The sequence below is a fragment of the Eurytemora carolleeae genome, unplaced genomic scaffold (genome assembly GCF_000591075.1).
Source record: "Eurytemora carolleeae unplaced genomic scaffold, Eaff_2.0 scaffold1018, whole genome shotgun sequence".
Taxonomy (NCBI): domain Eukaryota; kingdom Metazoa; phylum Arthropoda; class Copepoda; order Calanoida; family Temoridae; genus Eurytemora; species Eurytemora carolleeae.
Window position 1 is genome coordinate 75,073 of NW_019396933.1, and position 23,510 is coordinate 98,582.

A 23,510-nucleotide genomic window follows, 5' to 3' on the forward strand; every position below is an offset into this window, starting at 1 on the left:
TCCTTTAGTAATTGACTTCATAATATAAAGAATTAAGTGGAATATGTATACTGTAGTAGCATGCTCGTCTCTTAAAGTGTTTTTTTTAGAAGAATAGATATAAGACTGTGGAAAATGAAATTATGGATCTTGACGATGTAATAAAACGAAAATGCTGATGGAAAACATCTGGAAGCCAGATCAATCCTTCACATAAAGAACACAATTTTAAACCCAGATTTGTTCTTAAATAATCTTGCTCTCATCAATGTCCTTCACGTATAGAGAAAATCCAGTCCTCAAATTCTACACGGCTCTCCTCCAGTATCTTTGTTTGCTACTCATTTTTTTAATTCTTAAGTGAAACTTGTTTTACAAAAGAAAGTATGGCTAAACTGAAAACCAAAAAACTGGAATGAATATGAATATCCTCTCCTCTTTGTGTTTATTTCCTTGGATTTTGTTTATGCAAAAATAATTTCAAAAATGTCAGGTTGTTTTTATATGGGATGGGGGTTTAAAAGATAAAACTGAAATTAAAGAAACCTTCAGATTACTTGTTTAGAGAAATATTTTCCATTTCCCCAAATCCAAGTAGAGTTTTTAATATTTTTTAATAGATAAACATTTTAAATATTTGAATATTTAAATTATTACACTTCAATTGGTTTGATTGAAAATAATAATTTCGTGCCTTGGCATTTTTAAGATACTTGATATATAAACTATAGAACTCAATTCTTGAATTCATTCCATCCTTAACAAAGAGCTTTCTTTCCGAAACAAAAAATTAAGCTTTTTACAATTATTTATCGTTAAAGCATAACGATTAGATATGTTTGTCAGTTTTCTTAGGAAGATATTTAAAAAAAAACTAATTCTGAAAACGTATCCACCCCCAAAGTAGGAGTCATGAACATCGAATTTGCGTTCAAACTCAGGATTTACAGATAGTTAAAACGTTTAATATGTCTCAAATGAATCCGAAAGAAGCTTTCAACAACACTGCATACTCAGTTCAACTACCTTACATAGCAGAGTACACGATGTATTGTAAATGTAAGTACACAGAGTACACGATGTATTGTAAATGTAAGTACACGGAGTACACGATGTATTGTAGAAGTTATTACTTATTGATTTTTAAATCAATTAAGTATTTAAGATTGGATTCTGGAGCATTTAAAAACATCCCCCGCATATGTTTTAAGCTTAACTGCAGGTTTAATATTATGCAACAATTTCTAAATGTACAAACCCTGCTCATGGGTCTCATAGTTTTTATCACCAGTTGAAACTGTTGATTGAAACCTCTTTCTTTAAATAAATAAAATCTTTGAAATGTGTTAAAAAATTTTGATTATTAATATGTATGTTAATATTTATTTCAGTTCAGTTTTAGTAAATGCAACTCCATACTTTGCTGCATGGCCATGGATCATATAAATGTGTCACTATCACACCTGTATAGGTCGGATTAAAGAAAAAATGTGCAACCGTTACCGACCAACATCTGTTGAATAGGTCGGATATTGCAATTGGTCGGAAAATTAGTATAGAGGATGTTTCGTATAAACGTTGTAACATTACCAATCGGACAGACATTTTTAAATAACTTTGTTAGAAATCAAAACTTAAATAGAAACGCCGTCTTATTGCATTGAATAAAATTAGTGATAATCAAAAAAGAAAAGATGGGTCCGTCCTAGTTTTCGATTTTTGGACCCCAGCCCCCCCCCCCTTCTATCAATTTTGTACATGACCATTTTTATTTTTTAGAAAATCGTTTTCTAGAAAATTAACAAAAAGATAAATTAGATCGATCATTAAGAGGGAAATTTTCATCATTTTTAATTATTTTTAATTTTTACCCAAAAAATCAGCAATTAAAACCTTTAAAACCCTAAAAATTGTTTTTCTAATTTTTCTAATCCCTATTTCTTTGAAACCTCATGACGTGTTGAATTTCTGGGAGGAGATAATTATTTTGGAAAGGGGGAAAGATTTTTAAAGAAAGGAACTAAGTTTTTTTTTAAACGAGAAAAGAGTAAATGCCTCAACAAAATAAAGTTTAAAAAGTTTTTTAAAAAAACGGAAACGCCTCAAAAAAAAGAAGAAACGCCTCAACTAAATAAAGTTTAAAAAGTTTATAAAAAACGGAAACATCTCAAAAAAAGAGAAACGTATCAACACAATAAAGTTTTAAAAGTTTTTTCAAAAAACGGAAACGCCTCAAAAAAAGGAAACGCCTCAAAAAAAGAGGAAACGCCTCAACAAAATTAAGTTTTAAAGAAACGGAAACGCCTCTAAAAAAACGAAAACGCCTCAAAAAAAGAGGAAACGTTTCAACAAAATAAAGTTTTAAAAGTTTTTTTTATAAAAACGGAAACGCGCCTCAAAAAAAAAAATGGAAACTCCTCAAAAAAAGAGCAAACACCTCAACTAAATCAAGTTTTTAAAAATACGGAAACACCTCACAAATTTTGCGGAAACGCCTCAAAAATATTGGGAAATTCCTCAAAAATAATTGTCAGGTGAAAAGCGGAAACCCCTCAAAAATTTTAGGAAACGCCTCAAAATAAAGAGGAAACCCCTCAAAAACTGGGTTTTGAGGGATTTCCGTTTTTCTTACAGAAAAAAAAAGGTTTTCTTGAGGGGTTTCCGCTTTTTTTGAGGCATTTCCGCATTGAGACGTTTCCGTGTTGAGGCGTTTCCATAGCACCGTTTCAGTTTCAATGTAGGCAGAGTATACGCAACTGCAATTAACTTTCCTTGCATTATAACCTTCATTACAGCTATCACACCTTGGGATCCTTGGGAGTGTACTGTAAATAATATTAGTATACTGGAGTAAACTAACTAAAACTGTACACTGTACATAGAATACAATCAAACCCCAGTATCTCGAGAACCACTTTACCTACAGGGTGTCCCATATCATATTAGATCGTTAATCAGTCTAAATTATGTTTTTTTGGGACTAATAAGAAATATTAAGAAGAATATATCATTTCGTAAAATTGAATAAGGCTCATATAAATTTTTCTTGCAGAAAATGCTAGGTTTTTCGAGTATTATGGGTTTAATTTGGCATTGAAGCTTGGAGATAGTCTAATATGATATGGGACGCTCTGTACATTCTTGAATCAAGATAGTCAACTCCAGGACCCGTCATTTTATTTCTCCTTTAAAGTTTATTTTGTGTTCATTAATGTTTCTATTCCTCAGTGTTATTGAAGTTATAATTTCTGTTTCAGAGAAAATGTCAGATAAGGTGAAGAATATAAAGATGGAGAAGGAGGAGAAGGAGAAGATGGAGAAGGTGAAGAATTTAAGGAAGAGGATGGCAAAGAAGACGGATGAGAAGGAGAAAAGGGAGAAGAAGAAGACGAACAAGAAGAAAGAGGGGGTTCCTAATTTTTGAACTAGAATTGATCAAACACGTTCCTCTCCTTGACTAGAGACAGGCTAAAGAATAAGTTCATTGAAAAGTAAATACTGATCTCAAAGGAGTTATAGAGAGTTATAATACTTCTGTCCATGCAAGAATGGAATATTTTGCAATATATTACAATATTTTACAATATTTTTTGCACCCAGCATAAATGGGAAACTCAAAGGGTGGAATTGGAATCTTTACCTCTTTTGGTTTTGAATTGTATGTTATGTTCTTTTCAAAACAGGGGGGGGGGGTATTCTATAGGAGAGAACAGGAGGAGGGGGTATTCCTAGGAGAGAAGAAAATTTCTAAGTATGAGAGTAGAGGTGTCAAAAATACGATTTTTGACAATCTTAATAAAATTTTGAATGTTCGCACCATTTGTGTTGGTTTAAACTGAAATGAAACCCAATTTTTTCAATTTTTCAAGATTTTTCGGCAAAAAGTCAGGTTCAACGGCAAGCTGTAGGGTTAGTGAATAGGAGTATACCAAGTATAAGGGTTTTCAGATCATTTTTCCACATATTTTCCTACCGAGTTGATATTTTTTACATTTTCTGTATTAATGAATGAAGTTTTCGTCGAGTTAAATAAAAAACTGTTGCACAGAGAGGCCTCAATTAGACGGTTTATTGGAAAATAAAAAAAGTTGGGGAAATATTCCTCCCCACCCTCCACTTTTCCCCAATTCCCCTTTCACCATGTTTTTCTGAGCTTTTCGCCTTAAAGTCTGATTCAAAGGTAAGTTACAGTGATAACCAGAAAACTCTGAAATAGGCAAACGACTTGTAGAGGCAAGTTTTAAGTTTAAAAAGTCCATTGAGCATGGAACCAGTAATTATACGGTCTAAACAGACCCATTTCACTTAATTAGTGATTTTATAAGTGTCTAGCAAAACTATATTCTGTGTAACAACATCAAATTCATTTAAGTATTGCTACAAAATCGTTCTAATATTCCCGAGTTTTCTGGTTATCACTGTATAAGGTTAATTGAAAAAAAAAACTGTTAACGGCACCAGCCATTAATAAAATTGGGATCGTTAACTAAGGGTTAACTTTTTGAAAGTGGGAAATATCGTTAACGAAACAAGCGCTCTGTGCTTTCCTGAAACTACCGAAACAGCTGGAAAAAGTAATTTCAACCATATTTTCATATTTTTATATGTTTAAGTGGGGGATTAGTATTGATCAAGGTTTTCGAGTCATTCGACCCTTTATCTTTTTACAAATTGTAACTTAAAGGGAGTGTTTGCGAAAAATGAAGGGGGGTATACGCTGAATTTTTAACACTGAGAATGAGAAAGATATCGTCGTTAGTAAGTGTTTAATTTAGTTAAAGTAACTTTTATAGAGGAACTGAATTTGAAAAAGATAATTTTTTAGAGCATATATTAGTAAATTTTGCATCAACTGTGGTTAAACTCTTCATATATATGACTGATTATTTTTGTTTAGAAGTGTGGTTGTGTCTGTCAAGATTGTGGATATCAGTGTCCGTAGTCCTAGATCCAAATCTATTCCGCGTAATTTTGAATAAAGGTTTTATTATGTACAAATTTACTTATTCTGTAAGAGATGTTTATGGAACTGATTATGCAATGTGGAAAATCCTAGTTTGCATCTAAATTTCTTTAAGTCAAATTCTTTGACAAATAAAGCTTTATTATCTGTTAAGAATTAAATAAATTTTATTGAAATTGTGAAAATTTCATAGATTTTTAGCTGTGTAATTGTCAACTTAGTCAAAGGCTAAAGGATGTTTATACTCGCGCTAAAAACAGTTGTAAAAATCGTTTATAAAGTCATTTAAAATAAAATTTCCTGGCTGACATGGAAACTTTGAAAATCCCAAAAGACTTTCAAAATCTCCAAATGTGCACTTTTAGGGGATGATATCCCCAAGGTTGGTCAGCCTGCTCCGAGGATATTTACCTTAACACTCCCTTGGATATAACCTTTACACTCTGTGGACGTAAGCCTTTAAACTCATTGGATATTAACTTTTAAACTTTGTGGATGTTTACGTCTTTAAACTTGGTGTAAATTATCCTTTACACTCTGTGAATATTAACCTTTATTTATACCCCTTGGATTTTAACAGAGATCACAGGATCTACAGAAAATTAAAGCTTTCACGGGGAACGTATAGGGTGTTCAACGAAACATGACATTTGGTAAACAGTTAAGAATTTCTTCTTCCCTAATTTGATAAGTTGTTTGATACTATAAAGAGACTAATAACATTTTTTATGAGACAGTTATACAATAGTAAAATTGATTTCACAGTAAATTGACGTGTTTAAACATTTTTTAAAGAAATAGGATGCAAAAAGTCTTTATTATCTAATACAGTATGTTGAAGAAGACATTAAAAACTATTCACCAACTGTCATATTTCGATGGGTATTTCTGGACCTACGCCTATCCGTCCTACTGCCATCCGACCTACTAGCATGTGGTTTTACAGCTGCTAGATGGACTTCTGGCTGCAGCGCCCGGCCCCCTAGCCTGTCCTAGCCGTGACGCTCGGCCCCTTAGCCCGTCCTAGCCGCAGTGCTCGGACCAGAAATTCTCTTAGCCCAACCTAACCCTCAAATAATACAAAAATAAACAGCTGTCCTAGGTCGGATGGGCAGTAGAGCAGATCAACATTACCATATGTTTCTTGGGACACCATGTGGGTCGTAGACTCCAAACTTATTGTTCAAAATTAGTTCATATAGGTTACAATACATGTTCTGTTAATTTTACATATTTCATGAGGCGTAGTACTTTTTTCTTTAAATTAAGCACCTATTGAGAAACAATTGCAACTGCAGAAGTGATAAAGTACCAAACCGAACAGAGAGATGGGGGTGTGCGGGGTATCTAGGGTATAGACAAATATTAAATGAAAAAACATCTTAAATTTCATTTTAAAATCAGCTTTTCTTCCAGACTTCAAATATTCTTTAAATAAATTTAAATACTTGAAGGCCTCAAGGGCATTGTGCTGCACTTAGGATACTATTATTCACCAACAGATGGTGATTAAAGGGAGTGTTCGCGAAAAATGAAAAAGGGTATAGGCCTTTCGGCAAAAAAAATAAGCACTTTTGATCACTACAAATCTTACTTCCATCTGTTTGTTGCGCTATCAAGAGAAAAATGTTTTAAAACAACTCATGCTGAAGAACGTAGCGTCCATACGAATTCAGAAAGTATTGATTAATGCTCCTGTTGTAATATAATGATTTTAATTTAGCATTTTTAATAGATATATAATTGATAATATTAAATACGTCGGTAACCAGAATCCCCACCAATGGCAGTACACAGGTGCGTACACAGGATTTAAACCCGGGGGGGGCAAGATTTTTGCCCCCCCCCTGGAATTGTTTTGTTCAAAAAGTCAATTAACACCTTAAAAATACACCAATAAGACTACATTTTTGGGTGTTACAAACCTTAGAGTCTAAAATTTATACTAAAATTTATTCCTTTGCTCGAAAAACTAACTTTAACTTTTTAACTCTATAAATTTATAAATATATCACTTAACTCCATCACAGCTAACTAAATCAATAATCACAGCAGCATTAAAAAATCATATTTTCACTAATAAACGAAATTTCTTCTGAAATTTGTAGATAGAATTTTACTCCATCTACATATATATATAAATTTGGCTTGTCTGTCTGTCTGTTTGTTTGTCTGTTTGTATCCAATAAACGTCAAAACGGCTGAACCGATCGGGCCCAAATTTTTTGTGGGACATCTAGGGACCCCNGGGGGGGGGGGCAAGAGGACTACTGCCCCTCCCTATGTACGCCACTGGCAGTACAGTAGGTCACGTGATACAGATGGAGAAACGTGACGATGTAATATACTATTTTAAGATGTATATATTCATAAGAATTTCCACTCCTGAAAAAATTAGATTTGAAGCTTTACCATACAAACAAAAGATATTTAATTTCCTTTAAAGTTAATTTTTCCCCCAGTTTAGCGGATAGAAGCCCAATTTGAAGAGGGATGATTTTTCAAGAAATTAACACCTCTGCGCTTAATTGTCTTTAAATTTTTGTCACAAACATTGCACAAAATTTATATATACGGACAGCAAATAAACATGAATTTATCTATCTATCTTCGTTCTGTATCTACCTATCTTCAGGGTAAACGGGCAAGCTGTAGTCTGTATCTATCTATCACAGGACTAGGATACCCGTATCCTGTCTTGGTAAGATTTAATGTCTATATTGTGGCAAGATTTTAATTAAAGTTCAGAGCAATAAAAACCGTTGGATTGTCGATATGATTGATTTCAGATTTTAAAGATATCGCAAGTCTCCCAAGACCATTTTGTGAAAAATATAGGGTTTTCTTTCTTCGTTTCTTTTGCTTGAAATTTTTCAACATTTATTATTGTTGTTCACATTGCCGGTAAAATTAAAACTTGTCGAAAGCTTAGAATGAAAATCGTCTTTTCTTATTCATATCGTTTAGATATTCATTTTCATATCGTTTAGATATTCATTTTCATATCGTTTAGATATTCATTTTCATATCGTTTAGATATTCATTTTCATTTTTAGTTATCGCTCAAATTCCATTGGTAAATTCGATTGAATCGCTTTATCATGTAGTATTTTATTGTATTTTATAGTTCATGATTTTTTTTTACACATTTTAATTGTTAATACTTTCTTTTTTCACTTTTGATATTTTTAAATATTCCATAACATTGCTAACAAAATGTTAACGAGCGTGACAGGACTCGAACCTGCAATCCCCAGATCCGAAGTCTGGTGCCTTATCCATTAGGCCACACACCCTTCTACTGATAGTGGTAAACGTCTTTATAGATATTATGTACATTATTATTGCAATCTTGATTGCAACATTTTCCTCCCCTAAACATTTCTAACAACCTTCTTCTCAATCAGTCTCAACGTTTTCTTCAACCGTCTCTATAAATCCGTCAAATCCTCCCCTTCAAATCTATCCCATCCTTCTCATCAAATCCACCCCATCCTTCTCTTCAAATCAGTCCAATCCTTCTCTTCAAATCCGTCCCATTCTTCTCTTCAAATTCATCCCATCCAATTCTCTACAAATCCTACACCCACTCTTAACTAAGATTTTGGCGCGACTACTGAAGTGATGGGCAGTTCTCTCACCGCATAAAAAGTAATTTTTATAGTGGAGAGTGTCCCATCCTTCTCTTTTCTCTTGACAGGGGCGGACACAGGATTTAAGTGAGGGGGGGGGGCAAGATTTTTTAGGAACAAAAAATTGATAATTAGGAACAAAATTAAAGGATTAGGACAGGGATTTAGGAACAATAAAAAGATTGCTCACGAATAAGAAACAAAAATATAGGATTAGGACAGGGATTTCAGGTGGGTTGGACACAGTATTAGGAACAGGAACAATAAAAGGAACATTAGCAATTTAAGATCAAAAAGAAATTACTAGTTTCTTACGAATTTCTAATTCTAAATTTATCGTTAACAATAACATTTACTTGTTGTCGTTGATTTTTAAATTAAACTGAAGAAAAGACTCAAGATGTGCAGTGTGCCGCGTACCAATAAAACAAAACACAATGGCTGTCGTCGTATACTTACATCGTTGGTTATAAACTTATATTTATTTTTAACAAGCTAGAAAAATATTTTTTTCGTCCTTCTCTTCTGATGAATTTAATTTTTCAATAAATATTAATAATTATATTTCCATTAAATAAAAAATAATCAAATAGCTTAAAATTGAAAAACACATACGATTTATCAAATTGGGAACATTTTTTGCCTCGAAATCTCAGGGGGTGGCTACGCCCCTCCCTGAATCTGTAAGGGGGTGGCGAATGTCCCCCCCCACCCCCCTGTGTCCGCCCCTGTCTCTTGAAACCTCTTTTCATATTTCATATTTAGAATTCAATTTAAACTAAAGGAAGAAACAAGAGCTGTTTAAGAGAAGGATTTTTGTCTACTAACGACAGTCTTCATGTGCATTGTGCATTGTGCAAAATTGCAGGTACAAGTACAAGAGTAAAATGCCAAAATATTTCTTGGATTTCGTATTGTCTCGTTGTAACAGTTTGCCACAAATACCACATTAATTGTGTTTTTGAATTAGGGTAAATTGTATACACAGTCTCCTATGTTACCATGTGAGGTTCGAATTTTATGTAAAACGAGAGGTTGCGTTAGAAAGCCCTCCCCCCCATCCCCCAGCAAATGAATAAATAGTTTATTGCGAAAAAAATATTGTTACAGTGAAAAATTAAAGATATTCAGTAAAAAATGACAATTTTATACAAGGACAGCGGACACAAAAAAATGTGGAACGCTTCACGATTTTGCGTGTCATCCTTGCGCAGGGGCCATGCTAATCTTCTCTGTATCGTTCCAATTTTAGTATATGTACTGCCGAAGCAAGTACATTAAATGAGAGAAAATTTGACTATTTTCCATAAAATTTACAAATTCTTAAGCTATTCTTTAGGGGAGGTGGGGGGGGGGGGTATAAGATTAATTGTACAATTTACTATATAGATATATGCAATTTTAAATTATATAAACATTGAAAAGTAATACATTTTTATTTATAGAACTACAGTAGTACAAATATTACCAATTTGTTCTTTTTAATATCTAGAAACAGTGATAGATTTATAATTTTTAAAATTCTCTACTCCTCCCATTATTAATATATAATTACTAACCCTGTAATTTATTGGATTTTTTTCATTAACAGTTCTGATAGAGAGTTGATAGGAGAGTACAGATTGAGATCCAAAGCGCGGAATTAAAGACAAAGGCTCACCCTATGGTAATAAGTTTCAAAATATCTAAAATCCATCATCATATCATCTGCCCGCGTGGCCCAATGGATAAGGCGTCGGTCTCCTAAACCGAAGATTGGGGGTTCGAGTCCCCCCGTGGGTAAGAATTTTTCTTTTCTTTACAAAAGTATTATTATATCCATGAAACTTCAACTGTAAATCGAAATGCAAACGTTCTAATTTTCCTCTAACAAATAACGGTTGTTCAATTCCAATATTTCTCTTAAGTTTGGTTGGAACTATTTTTTTAAAACAACACTTTCAATTTAAATTCACTTGTGCAAACAGTGGCGGACATAAGGGGGGTTATTGGGGTTATTTACCCCCCCCCCCTAGAATCCTAGTTACTTCAGCAAAGTTCACTCACACACAACTCGTCATAATAAAAAATATATATATTATGAGTTAATTTCCTAAAATACGATTCAGTATGTTAGATAAATAAATATATAAGCAGTAGTAAAAATAGTGTGGGGTTAGCCTAAATCTTCCCCATGAGATGAAATTACAAACAAGAAACGTAAAATCCTGTCACAGTTTTGACATTAAATATCCTACTTACACGAGGAAAGTTGTGAAAAGTTTTAAGATTAAACCAGAAGATAGATAGATAAAGTGCATAATTAGATAAATAGATAGAGTTTGGAGATAGATAGATAAAGTTCATACTGATTACTGAACAAAATTTTTGTAGAGATTGTGGCTTGAAAAATCTCTAAAGAGCAAGTAAAATGAATTCACGGGAACAAAATCTGTTAATTTAAAAATTAATTTTTAAAAGATTTAAATCAAAAGGGAAAAGAAGGTATTTAGTATTTAGTTCATAAAAAGCGAACTTCTAAAAGTTGTTACTTCCTCGTCGAAACAAACTTATAATCCACCATCAGTTATTTAAAATGTTAACAGATGTTTGTAATTTTCCTTTTCGTTTTTTTAAATAGGAGGAAATATTCCCACAACCTATATTTTTGGAGGTTTTTAAAATTATTTCAAGTACTTACTTAACAAATCATCTTTGATATAATTTTGCCACATTTTTGACAATAATTTCGTTAGGTTAGAACTGACGGATACGGACTGTATGAAGATAGATAGATATAATTCGGTGATAGATAGATACTACTCGAGGATAGATAGATAGAATTCCATGATAGATAGATACAGACACTGTGTTTGTTCTCGAACCTCCATGCGCCGGAATAGATATTATTGTATAAATTGTTGCAAGATTTTAGTAAAATTATATTTGCAATTTGAGTCTCTTTCATGTTTATAAAGTCCATACAAGGATGAAGGCAAAAGATAATTGTACAAAATTCATTAAGTTATCTTTCATTCTTGATTTTTATGTTATATTTAATCTTCATGTCTATACAAATATTGATGTAATTTTTGAAAATTTCGAATTTTATTATCTATACAAACATTATTTTTATTTAAACTTCTATGGCACAATTTGTCATAGTTACAAGCTATTTGATAATTAAATCTAAGGCACAATTCTTACATTAAACATTGTTTAGTTCCAGGCGGATAGGATATAGTTATCTATCTATCTTCAAACAGTTTTCAACCCGCCGCGTGTCTGAAAAAGTATTAATGTCAAAGTTGTGACAAAATTTAATTTTCTAGTTAAGCTACCTTCATCAATTGAATTAGGAATTGAGTTAAAATTTCAATTTTTAATCATATTTTCTGCATGTTTTCTTTTCATTTCAACATTGTTTTTAGTTTTAACCACAACCTGAGGCCGAATTAAGAAAATTTGAGCCGCGTGGCTTAAATTTATGCCGCGGCTCAAATATGGTTGGTTCCACTTAGAATTGTATTAAATTTTCAAGCTTTAAGCCAGCGCTCAATTGAAACTGGTTTTGGGGGATTTGAGACGCGGCTTAAATTCATTAAATTCGGACACAGATAGTTTTACTTTATATATTTTAATTTATCGAAATTAGATGTGTTTTTTTTTCTTGAAGCTTCTTAAAATAAGTTACGTAAAACAAATTTTATTTTGTCCCTTATATTCTGTTGTAAAGATACTACAGCAGAATTATTAATTGTTTTAAATTCTAAATCTTGATATTAAAAAGTCGTCTTAGTTACTAAATATATTCAAGCACAATTTTTACATTAATTATTGCTTAGTTTCAGGTAGGACAGAATATTTGTATCTATCTATCCATCTCTAAACTCTATCTATCTATCATTAATTATTATCTATCTATCACCAAACTTTTCCTAACCCTCTGCCCGTCTGAAAAGGTTTTATTGTGAAACTTGTGACAAGATTTTAGAAAGAACATTTTAGATTTTTAGTTAAAACTACTTCGTTATCTTTAATTTTTTATGTATTTTAACAATTTTTTTAGTTTTTACCACAACCTTTTAGTCTTATCAAATGTTTTTTTTTCTCGAAGCTAAACGTTCGAAAAAAAATGCTATTTTGTGCGAATTATAATCTTATACAAATATAATACAGATATAATACAGCAGAATTATAAATTGTTTAAAATCTTTAATCTTGAAATTGATAAGTCGTCTTAGTTACCAGATATATTCAAGTCACAATTTTTACATTAAATATTGCTTAGATCCCGGTTGGATAGATTATTTGTATATATCTATCTTCAGCATATTTCTATCTATCATTGAATACTATCAATCTATCATTAAACTGTTTTCAAACCTCTGCGTGTTTGAAAACATATTAATGTTAAAGTTGTGACACGATTTTATTTCCGTTTTCATCAATAAAAAGTTGGATTAGTAAGTTATATAACTCCTTCATATTATCTATAATTGTCATGGGTATTTTAACATTGGGTTTGGCACAACCTTTTATTTTTAAGTTATACTCCATTTATTTTAAATCAACTTTTTTCAAAAGCTTCTAAACTCGAATGATGGATACAAAAGCCAAAAATTTTTGCTCGCATATAATAATATTGTTTTCCGCCGTTTTCTAATAAAAGTGCGTTGCACATAGAAGAAAGATCTTGAAATTGAAAAATCGTCTTAGTTACTATATATATTCAAGTCACAATTTTTACATTAAATATTGCTTAGTTCCCGGCTAGATTGAATATTTGTATCTATCTATCTTCAAAATCTATCTATCTATCATTGAATTGTATTTATTGAATTCTATCTATCTATCTTCAAACTGTTTACAACCCTCCGCGTGTTTGAAAAAGTATTAATGTTAAAGTTGTGACAAGATTTTATTTGAAGGTCAAGAAATTTTCATCAATAGAAAGTTGGTTTAGCTGAGATTTCAGTTTTTCTTTAATTTTCATGTCTTCCAACATTGATTTTACTACAATAATTTCACTTTATTATTAATATTAATATTATAAATTTATTTCGGTACAATACAAGATCATTTATAAATATATATGTTATATAAAATAAAACTAGACTTTGCACAATTGGTTTATTTTATGGGACAGTTCAGCTCTTTCAAAACCGGGAATTTCAATTTCATTTGTTCTAACGATTTAACAAAGAACAATTCCTTTAAAACAGGAACTTTCCAAAAATGTTCATCAGAAACTCCTGCAAAAGTTTAATTACGTACAACATACAGTTTTGTTAGATCACTTCTAGATAACAATTACAATCTTGTTCAATGTTGTAAATATTTTTGCCTAGAGTTGTCATTAAATTGTTTTAAAAGCATTTAAAAGCAATAATATAGCGTTTTTGTTACTTTTCTGTGAACTATGAAAGAATGATACAAGTCGCGAATACATCATGGTTTTCCGAAATTGGTTCAATAAAATATCTGAGTTTTCTCCAGGGACTCTAGGTAGGTTAAATAAATCTTGAATTTAATTAATCAAAATCAATTGTTTCCAAAGCAATCTTTAATCTTGAAATTAAAAAGTCGTCTTAGTTACCAGATATAATCAAGTCACAATTTTTTACATTAAACATTGCTTATTTCCCGGTTGCATAGAATATCTATCTATCTATCATTGATTAGTATCTATCTATCATTGACTCGTATCTATCTATCTTTCATCTAACTTTTCTCAACTCTCCGCGCGTCTGAAAAAATATTAATGAGAAAGTTGTGACAAGATTTTATTTTTATATTGTAAGCTCAAAATATTTACACTATACCTAATTTTCTGTTTGCATTTGTTTGTTCGTTATGTCTTTTTTAAATAAGTAATCGCTTATTCCAAATGTGATGTACCAAGTCCATAATTTCAAATCTTGGCACTTTAATAGTAAAATGTCGTCTCAGAACTTTATCTATCTATCATCAAAGTGTTCTCAGCCCTCCCTGAAATAAGTTTTAATTTAAAATTTGTTGTCATATTTTAATATGTTAACTTAAGTTTCAACTTCTTTCTAATTCGAAGGAGTAAAATTTTTTTCATGTGTTTTCATAAATGTACCCTTCTCTGCTATTATTTATATATAAGATATTTCCCAATTTTTTCCCTGCTTTTATCTTTCTAGGTAGCTTTTATGCATAAATTGACCTTTTTGCCACATAATTGTAATGTGGTCTAGGCCCCAAAGTGTTACAAATAGTAGTTTTCTGCCTGTAAATGTTGATATTTTTAATAAATCTTATTTTGTACAACTTGAATTCATCTATCTCAAATTAATCTGTTCAAATAATCTTTTTTTTTAATTAAATGCCGTTTCAGTTTTAAAATATTTTTAGCCCCATTTTTACTGTTAATGCTGCTGATCAAGTTTTTATCTGTCTATCTAAAAATTTGTCTTTTATCTATCTATCTTCAAGGGTTTACTAGCTTTTATCTAAATATATATATTCACATCAAATCTATTTGGTTCACATCCTACGCTTTGCCTGATTCAAGCATTCACGCTACACATTGATGTTTCCTACTTTTAACCAAGTTTTAAAATAACATAAATGCTACATTTAATCCTGTCACACATGTTTACTAATTTTAAGCAAGCGTTAAAATAACCTAAATGCTACATTTAATCCCATTACACATGTTTACTACTTTTAACCAAGTTTTAAAATAACATAAATGCTACATTTAATCCCATTACACATGTTTACTACTTTTAACCAAGTGTTAAAATAACATAAATGCTACATTTAATCCCGTTACACATGTTTACTACTTTTAACCAAGTGTTAAAATAACATAAATTCTACATTTAATCTTGTTACACATGTTTACTACTTTTAACTAAGTGTTAAAATAACATAAATGCTACATTTAATCTTATTACACATGTTTACTACTTTTAACTAAGTGTTAAAATAACATAAATGCTATTCTTTAATTAGTCAAGAGCAGTCGTGGCCGAGTAGTTAAGGCGTTGGACTTGAAATTCAATGGGGTTTCCCTGCGCAGGTTCGAATCCTGCTGGCTGCGAGAATTTTTAGCTACTTGGCTGCTTTTATTTAAAAATTTGTTTGTAAACCCTTGAAGAATTAAATTTTGGTAAAAAAAACCTTCTTAAACATGATATAACATAAAACCCTATTTCTGTAGAATGAACTAAAATAATTGTGCCTCCTGTGAGGTTTGAACTCACGACCCCTGGTTGCTCACATACCCGTGGTTTATGAGACCAGTGCTCTACCACTGAGCTAAAGAGGCTTCTTAGAATTAATCCTATCTATAATACATAATGAAAATAAGTAAATTTCTTTGCCTTGCATTTTTAAAGTTGCGTGTTGAAATAAAAGCATATAATAATCAAACTTTTGACTCAGTATCAGAGATATAATAATATTTCAAGGATTTTTTTTCGAAATGATTTTGTATGATTTTAAGGGATTATTATTATTATTATTATTATTATTGTAATTCTTGCTTTCAATTGGTATATTTTAATTATTATTCTTTTATTATTATTAATCCTTACTCTATTTCATGTTTTATTTATATAATAAAACAAGACACTCCTATATATGTTCCCTCTGGCCGACCAAACGGCTGAACCGAATGAGCTGAATTTTTTTGTGGACACTCATGGGTGGCTAAGGGGTTTCATAAAAACTTTTGATGTATTTTTCTTTCATTTTTTTTTTCAATTTTTTTTTTACACGGGCATTGGCCCTTTAGCTAGGTTTTGTTGTTATTGATTCTACTACTTTCAGTTTATTATTACTACTTATTATAATTATTAATTTTTGCTCTGTTTTGTACAATGTTTTTATTATTATTACTAACCCCTATATACTTTTTTAGATATGATAGTTATTATCATTTCATACTCTCTTTGATATATTATTATTATTAATATTAATACTTACTCTCTTTTTTATTATTATTATTATTATTATTATTATTATTAATACTAATATTAATTTTTACTCTTTTAAGTATATTATTAGCAAAATCATGCTTGTTTCTACTATGCTTTATGAGTTTCTCTTAAATTTGACTTCTTTAATTTTAAAAAAATGCTCCCCGATATGTTTTGATCCATTCATTAATCTTTTTAAATTGATGCCACATTTTTGACATAAATCACTATAGGTGGGATGGAGAGGGTATCTGGATTGTATCTATCTATCTTCATGTTGTATCTATCTATCTTCATACTGTATCTATCTATCTACAGACTGTATTCATCTATCTCAAGACTGTATCTATCTATCAACTCGCGGTCCCTTACTTACGGAGATATATTTTGTCAGAATTGTGGCAATATTTTACACCACGTGTACTTATATATTTTGTCAGAATTGTGGCAATATTTTACACCACGTGTTAACGTTCACACTAAGTTAATATACGCGGGGAATTGTGTAGTAACGTTGTAGCTCAGTTTCTTCTTTCACAACTCATCTTCATACATATTTTGCTTTAATTTTAAAAAATATTTATTTCTAACTTTACTATAATTGTTGACATCTCAAATTCTTCAAGTTTTAGTTATGATCTCATTTTTTCTAAGAAATCTGCACACAAACAAATTGCTGTACAATATAATCTGTATTCAACTTCACATTCGTATTTAACAAAGAATTGAACTGTACATTATTGTTCCTGCTTTGCCAGCAATATTTGGTAGCAAACTGAAATATATAAATAAATTAATTATTTTAGGTTGAGGTTTGAAACTGATAACATTTGCATTTACGAGAGGGACCACTGTACAATACAGTAAGTTGTGTAATATGATGATGATATTTTGATTTTGTTATTTTTAAAAGTTTTACCCACGGGGGGACTCGAACCCCCAATCTTCGGTTTAGGAGACCGACGCCTTATCCATTGGGCCACGCGGGCAGATGTCTTGTTAGACAATCTGAAATTAAATTCTAAAAAGCTGCATTTTAACCTTTTCGCGCGGTTTAATGAACAAGGTCTTTAACATTTGTTATCTTAATAAAAGAAATGTGTTAGATATAAAATAGACACAGAGGGGCGACAAGTTTGGTCTGTTAAACATAATTCATCTTCCCCGCGTGAGAACTGACAGTATGCATGTGATGCGCTTTATGAAGTATTTAACCAATCGTAAGCTTTTACTTTACACGTTTGTTTATACAGGGGTTGTCGACTTAATATTAGATACATGTTACCTAGATCTTTTCTTACCTTTGTATTTATGTTTGAGAATAGAAATAGATACAAATACCGTCCCATATCATATTAGATTATCTCCAAGCTTTAACGCCAAAATAAACACAAAATACTTGATGAACCTAGCATTTTCTGGAAGAAAATTTTCATATTTAATTTTACAAAATAATTCATTCTTCTTAAATTTTCTGATTAGTCCTGAAAATCGTAATTTAGACCCATTGAAGATCTAACATGATGAGGGACACTCTGTATAATTATATATACATAATTACATACAAACATACATACATACATACATACATACATACATACATACATACATACATACATACATACATCAATTGATCAATCTAACATATGCTGCCAATAAGTGTTTAAAACATGAAAAAATTTGTACAGCAATAAAATGGAAACATAACCTGTGTTTTACCAATCAGATGCATACATACAAAAATACATACATACATTTATTCATAATTTAAAACTTTGTTATAGGTGAAGGATTGCAGGGTGACTGCTGTCCATAGAAGATTGTAGACGGTAAACTGAAGTTTCGATGTAGGGGTTTGCCACAGTTCTGACAATAAACATAACTCAGCATAGATGGAGATTGGAGAGGTAAGGAGAGTATCTATCTATCTACAAACTGTATCTATCTATCTACAAACTGTATCTTTCTATCTTCTAACTCTATCTATCTATCACAGTACAGTCCGATCTCTCTGTGTTGTGCATTTTACATTTTCTGTAAAATTAGTGACAAGAAATTTCACACATATTATCTGTAAACAAACTGTTTTTATAATTAGATATTATCAATCTTACTAGCTCAGCGAAGTGTAAGACAAATTATGATTTGGTATAGCGTAATGTGTACAATTTGGTTAGAAAAGTTCGTTTTTATTTAAGGCAGTAAAATTCACTAATCCTCACAATACAAAACGAATAAAAAAATATGGATAAAGAAGTTTTTAAATTTGTTAAAAACACTTTATTCGGAAAGACAGGATTAAAAAAACATGCGATATAGTTAGTAATACATTAAAAAATGCATTAAACAATAAGTGAAATTATATATGTAAATCCCAACTGTCTAAAAAGCGTCCCCCCCCCCTCTTCCAGAACTAAATTCAGAACTTAAAATCGTACTTTGAACACTTTTGTTCTAAAATCAAATATTTTGTATCAAGCACTGATTTAAAACAATATTAATATGGTTGTAAGTAATAGGGTATTGTAAGTGAACAATACTGATATCGAGTGAATCCCGAGAGCACTTAGCCTGAACAGAAATAAAGTTTTGCAACTATTTTGAACAGAAAATGAATATTTTGGAACGGAGGGAGAGAGGATATATAAAGTTTGGAAATAGATAGATATAATTCCAGGATAGATAGATACAATGCAGGTTTCTGTCAGCTGATCTTTTAGTGTTTAAAACCTTTTTTTGTTACAAAAAATTACATGATTCAGATTTTCAAAAAAAGATATCGAGCAAGGGTTTTGAACAGTTGGGGAACTCTAACACTCTAACCGAGCATTAGGGGTTTGGGTGGTTTCTGCCTATAATGCAGAAACCGCCCAAAACCCCTAATGCTTGGTTTCTACAAGGCAGAAACCACCCAAAACCCCTTATGCTTGGTTTCTACAAGGCAGAAACCGCCCAAAACCCCTAATGCTTGATTTCTACAACGCAGAAACCGCCCAAAACCCCTAATGCTCGGTTTCAAGGGTGAGAAAGTGTTACAGCACCTCAACTGATTAATATGTAAAACAAATTTGAGTTTAACTTCCATATTATAGTCATCAGATTAATTAAGAAACATATGTACAGGTCATGCAATTGCAGTTGTCAGGGTTCCAACACTATACAGACTTTTTTGCTGCCTATGTTAATTACAATAGACGATAAAAATATATTGTCATAAATTTGGCATCTAACAGCTTACCTGACAACAGATAAAAAAATATAATCTTGACCCTAAATTTGTTGAAAGCTCCAGATCATTTAAAAACTTACCAATTGTTTCTAATTTCAGAACATTGATCTGAAAACTTGCTAATAAATTAACCGGTTTTTTTTGTTGAAGTTTTATTCAACTCAAAAATTCCCAAAATTTACTATCGGGGGATGTAGCTCAGTGGTAGAGCGCATGCTTTGCATGTATGAGGCCCCGGGTTCGATCCCCGGCATCTCCAACTTTTTCCCATTCACTCCCGAGCGCAATATTCTAGTTTGATTAAAAAATTTTCAAAATATTTTACATTTCTTAAAACTGTTTAAAACTTTAATACTTTTGTTCGAAGTTTGATTGTAAACTCTTATTTCATTCATTGACCAATAGCAGTCGTGGCCGAGTGGTTAAGGCGTTGGACTTGAAATCCAATGGGGTTTCCCCGCGCAGGTTCGAATCCTGCCGGCTGCGAGAATTTTTAGCTACTTGGCTGCTTTTATTTAAAAATTTGTTTGTAAACCCTTGAAGAATTAAATTTTGATAAAAAAAACCTTCTCAAACATGATATAACATAAAACCCTATTTCTGTAGAATGAACTAAAATAATTCTGCCTCCTGTGAGGTTTGAACTCACGACCCCTGGTTTACGAGACCAGTGCTCTACCACTGAGCTAAAGAGGCTTCTTGAAGTCCTAGAATCGATAATACCTAATAAATATAAGTAAATTTCTTTGCTTAAAATTTTTAGAGTTGCGTGTTGAAACAAAAGCATATAATAATCAAACTTTTGACTCAGTATCAGAGATATAATAATATTTCAAGGATTTTTTTTCGAAATGATTTTGTATGATTTTAAGGGAAACGTTGATAATTGACTTCAAATGGCAATATTTTCAACCATTTAGATACAGGGTGTCCAAATAAACATAGGAATTCAGTGACGAATTCGATATCGTTTTTTTTTAAATAATTCTTTAATTTAGTATGGTGATATCTACTGATAAAGCTGTAATCTGTAAGAGTTTCGTCTGCTATGTTCGCATTTTGTTTGTTTATGTTTTGACTGCATACGGTTGTACTTAGTGAAACAAGAAAATTACAGTATACAAATAGAGTAAACTTGTCCGTCTTCACTGTTGATCTTGCGGAGACATTATAGACACATATTTACAGTCTTTTACGTCTTCACTGTTCATCTTGCGGAGACATTATAGACACATCTTTTCAGTCTTTTACGTCTTCACTGTTCATCTTGCGGAGACATTATAGACACATCTTTACAGTCTTTTACCCTTTTCATAAAATAAACTCTAGCAGGCATAATAATAGTATGGCTTTTGAAATTAGGTATTACAATGCTAATCAATAACAAAGACGATATCGAATTCGTCACTGAATTCCCATGTTTTTTGGGACATCCTGTACTTTTATCACATCAATAATTTAATTTGTAAAATTCAGGGAATAAACCCTTCAGCAGATTTAAACTAAACATACTGATAAATAAATTAATGATTTTAAACCTATTGTACTGTTTTTTGAACCTAGCTATTGTATTGTATTTTAATTAAGCTGTTCAAAATGTTGCAAAAGGTTTTACGATAATTTCCAGTATTCGAATTCAAGAAGAGGAAATCTCAAGTTTCAAAACGCATGTAAACACCTGTGTTTGTGCATTTTCATTTTTCTTAACTTAAAAATTTTTAAACTTTAAACTGAAGTTTTTAAACTTTAAACTGAAGTTTTTAAACTTTAAACTGAAGTTTTTAAACTTTAAACTGAAGTTTTTAAACTATAAAGTTGACAAAATTCTTTTAAGTTCTTTGTTGGAAATTACATCATATTAAGAGAGTTACTGAACAGAGGGGGGGGGGAGTAATATTTAAAAATAATAAAAATTTGAAACTTAAGTAGCAAGCCAGTGTGGCCAAGTGGTCTAAGGCGCTGGTTTTAGGCACCAGTCCGAAGGGGCGTGGGTTCGAATCCCACCGCTGTCAAAACCTTTTAGGATTTCCTACAAAACTCCTTAAATTTCTCCTGCAAAAGGGTCTTGCTCCAGGTGAGGCTCGAACTCACAACCCCGGCATGTCTCTGTACTGTCTATAAGTACCGTGCGCTAACCGATTGCGCCACTGGAGCGTATTGAAGAGGATCCCAAAAAATCAAAGTAATGAATCAAGTTAATTTTTCAATTCTTAAATATTTTCTTCCGAAAATACTTGGTGATATTTTGTGTATTATTTTGCCAGTGATTTTAGTTTTGTTAGTTACTTGTAAGAAATTTTTAAATTTCATAAAATTTATTTTCCCCATGCCTCCAGAGAGGATTGAACTCTCGACCCCTGGTTTACAAGACCAGTGCTCTGCCACTGAGCTATAGAGGCTTGATATATTCAAACAAAAATTTTAAATATTTATTAAAAGAAGATTTGTTACTTAGCAAAACGTATCAGATAGGTTAAACTGGGTAAAACTCTAGACAAATAAATAAATCTACCGTTAAGTTTTTTGAAAATGGAAATGTATCTGGTTCTATATAGTTTAAACTGATAATCAAAGAAATATTTATTGTACCTCAAATCTTTGTCTCAAATCCTACAATGATGGTTATAACTTTGAAAACTTTCCTTGTACAGTTAAAATTAAGGAAAAACACTTTCTTCAAAAGTTAAATCAAAAAGAAAATTGTTTTCAACAAAATTACAATTTTTCTTTATTTATATCATTACTTTTCTTAAGTTAATATTATCCCTTACAACACTTTCATCGGTGGATAATTTTTAGAGTGTTTGAGCAACTAACTTTAAGCCTTATAAATCTTGGATTGGCCAGCTACACCTCCACTGTGTGTCTAGTCAACTCCTCAAACCGGGTTCCTTGTAGTCGGTTGCTCCAACTCACTAATTTCTGTCGTCTTCCTATTTAGATAGTTTTGGGAAAAGTTTTGAAAGTTTTGAGAAAGTGTTCTCCATCGTTTATTTCTAATTTGGTTTATTTCAACCTTCCACCAACTATATCTTGTAAAAACACTCTGCACATATGATTTGAATTTGAAGATAAAATGTATATATACATTTCAACATACTTATTCAACAATTTGGGTTTAGAGAAAATATATATAAATATATAAACATTTCAACATACACGCATTTAATAATTAGGATTATATAAAAGTATGTAAGTATATATAACTGTTTCAACATTATACAATTATATTAATACTTAAACATTTAAAAATACACAATTCCAACAATTTAGAATCTATATACTTTGCTTGTCTGTCTGTTTTGTTTCTTATAGTTTGTATCCAATAAACGTCAAAACGGCTGAACCGATTGGACCCAATTTTTTTTGTGGGACCTTGCGTGACCCCAGGGAAGGTTTATGGATGATTAAATTTTCAAAAATTTGCCTTTAACAAAATTCGATTTTAGAAAATTATTTAAAAATCGAGAATTTTTTTTATAAAATCTGCGAAATTTGTTTACTTTTGTTTAACAAAGAGAAAATTTGACAATTGAAAAATAAGATGGGCGCAAGCCTAGTTATATATATATATGTTAAGATTAATAAGATTAATAAGAATAATAAGATATAAATACAAAACCTTTTAAACAGACATTTAACAATTTGGATTTATAGAAAAATGTTTCTATTTTCAATTCGATGGGTTAAAAATCTCAAAAATAATGAATTAAGGGCTATTTTTTTCAAACGGATAAAAAAGAAAATATCAATTATAAAAAGGTCAAATTTTT

At 31.2% G+C, this 23,510-nt stretch overlaps 1 long non-coding RNA gene and 12 other non-coding genes across 13 annotated transcripts; 6 read left to right on the forward strand and 7 right to left on the reverse strand.

The window, feature by feature from the left end:
* Positions 1 to 3,221: 3,221 nt before the first annotated feature.
* LOC111710260 (uncharacterized) lies at positions 3,222 to 5,127 on the forward strand. The gene is made up of 2 exons (XR_002767022.1): positions 3,222 to 3,388; positions 4,877 to 5,127. It is a non-coding gene; the product is annotated as an uncharacterized LOC111710260 (long non-coding RNA).
* A 3,038-nt stretch (positions 5,128 to 8,165) lies between these two features.
* Trnar-ucg (transfer RNA arginine (anticodon UCG)) lies at positions 8,166 to 8,238 on the reverse strand. Its single transcript has one exon. It is a non-coding gene; the product is annotated as a tRNA-Arg (tRNA).
* A 1,505-nt stretch (positions 8,239 to 9,743) lies between these two features.
* LOC111710268 (U6 spliceosomal RNA) lies at positions 9,744 to 9,850 on the reverse strand. Its single transcript, XR_002767023.1, has one exon. It is a non-coding gene; the product is annotated as a U6 spliceosomal RNA (small nuclear RNA).
* A 433-nt stretch (positions 9,851 to 10,283) lies between these two features.
* Trnar-ccu (transfer RNA arginine (anticodon CCU)) lies at positions 10,284 to 10,356 on the forward strand. Its single transcript has one exon. It is a non-coding gene; the product is annotated as a tRNA-Arg (tRNA).
* A 5,190-nt stretch (positions 10,357 to 15,546) lies between these two features.
* On the forward strand, positions 15,547 to 15,628 carry Trnas-uga (transfer RNA serine (anticodon UGA)). Its single transcript has one exon. It is a non-coding gene; the product is annotated as a tRNA-Ser (tRNA).
* A 138-nt stretch (positions 15,629 to 15,766) lies between these two features.
* Positions 15,767 to 15,856, reverse strand: Trnam-cau (transfer RNA methionine (anticodon CAU)). The gene is given in 2 exon segments: positions 15,767 to 15,802; positions 15,821 to 15,856. It is a non-coding gene; the product is annotated as a tRNA-Met (tRNA).
* Positions 15,857 to 17,424: 1,568 nt separating this feature from the next.
* On the reverse strand, positions 17,425 to 17,497 carry Trnar-ccu (transfer RNA arginine (anticodon CCU)). Its single transcript has one exon. It is a non-coding gene; the product is annotated as a tRNA-Arg (tRNA).
* A 2,427-nt stretch (positions 17,498 to 19,924) lies between these two features.
* On the forward strand, positions 19,925 to 19,996 carry Trnaa-ugc (transfer RNA alanine (anticodon UGC)). The gene has a single exon. It is a non-coding gene; the product is annotated as a tRNA-Ala (tRNA).
* A 145-nt stretch (positions 19,997 to 20,141) lies between these two features.
* Trnas-uga (transfer RNA serine (anticodon UGA)) lies at positions 20,142 to 20,223 on the forward strand. The gene has a single exon. It is a non-coding gene; the product is annotated as a tRNA-Ser (tRNA).
* A 138-nt stretch (positions 20,224 to 20,361) lies between these two features.
* Positions 20,362 to 20,433, reverse strand: Trnat-cgu (transfer RNA threonine (anticodon CGU)). Its single transcript has one exon. It is a non-coding gene; the product is annotated as a tRNA-Thr (tRNA).
* Positions 20,434 to 21,669: 1,236 nt separating this feature from the next.
* Positions 21,670 to 21,749, forward strand: Trnal-uag (transfer RNA leucine (anticodon UAG)). The gene has a single exon. It is a non-coding gene; the product is annotated as a tRNA-Leu (tRNA).
* Positions 21,750 to 21,803: 54 nt separating this feature from the next.
* Positions 21,804 to 21,891, reverse strand: Trnai-uau (transfer RNA isoleucine (anticodon UAU)). Its single transcript is given in 2 exon segments — positions 21,804 to 21,839; positions 21,854 to 21,891. It is a non-coding gene; the product is annotated as a tRNA-Ile (tRNA).
* A 173-nt stretch (positions 21,892 to 22,064) lies between these two features.
* Trnat-ugu (transfer RNA threonine (anticodon UGU)) lies at positions 22,065 to 22,136 on the reverse strand. Its single transcript has one exon. It is a non-coding gene; the product is annotated as a tRNA-Thr (tRNA).
* Between the last annotated feature and the right edge of the window lie 1,374 nt (positions 22,137 to 23,510).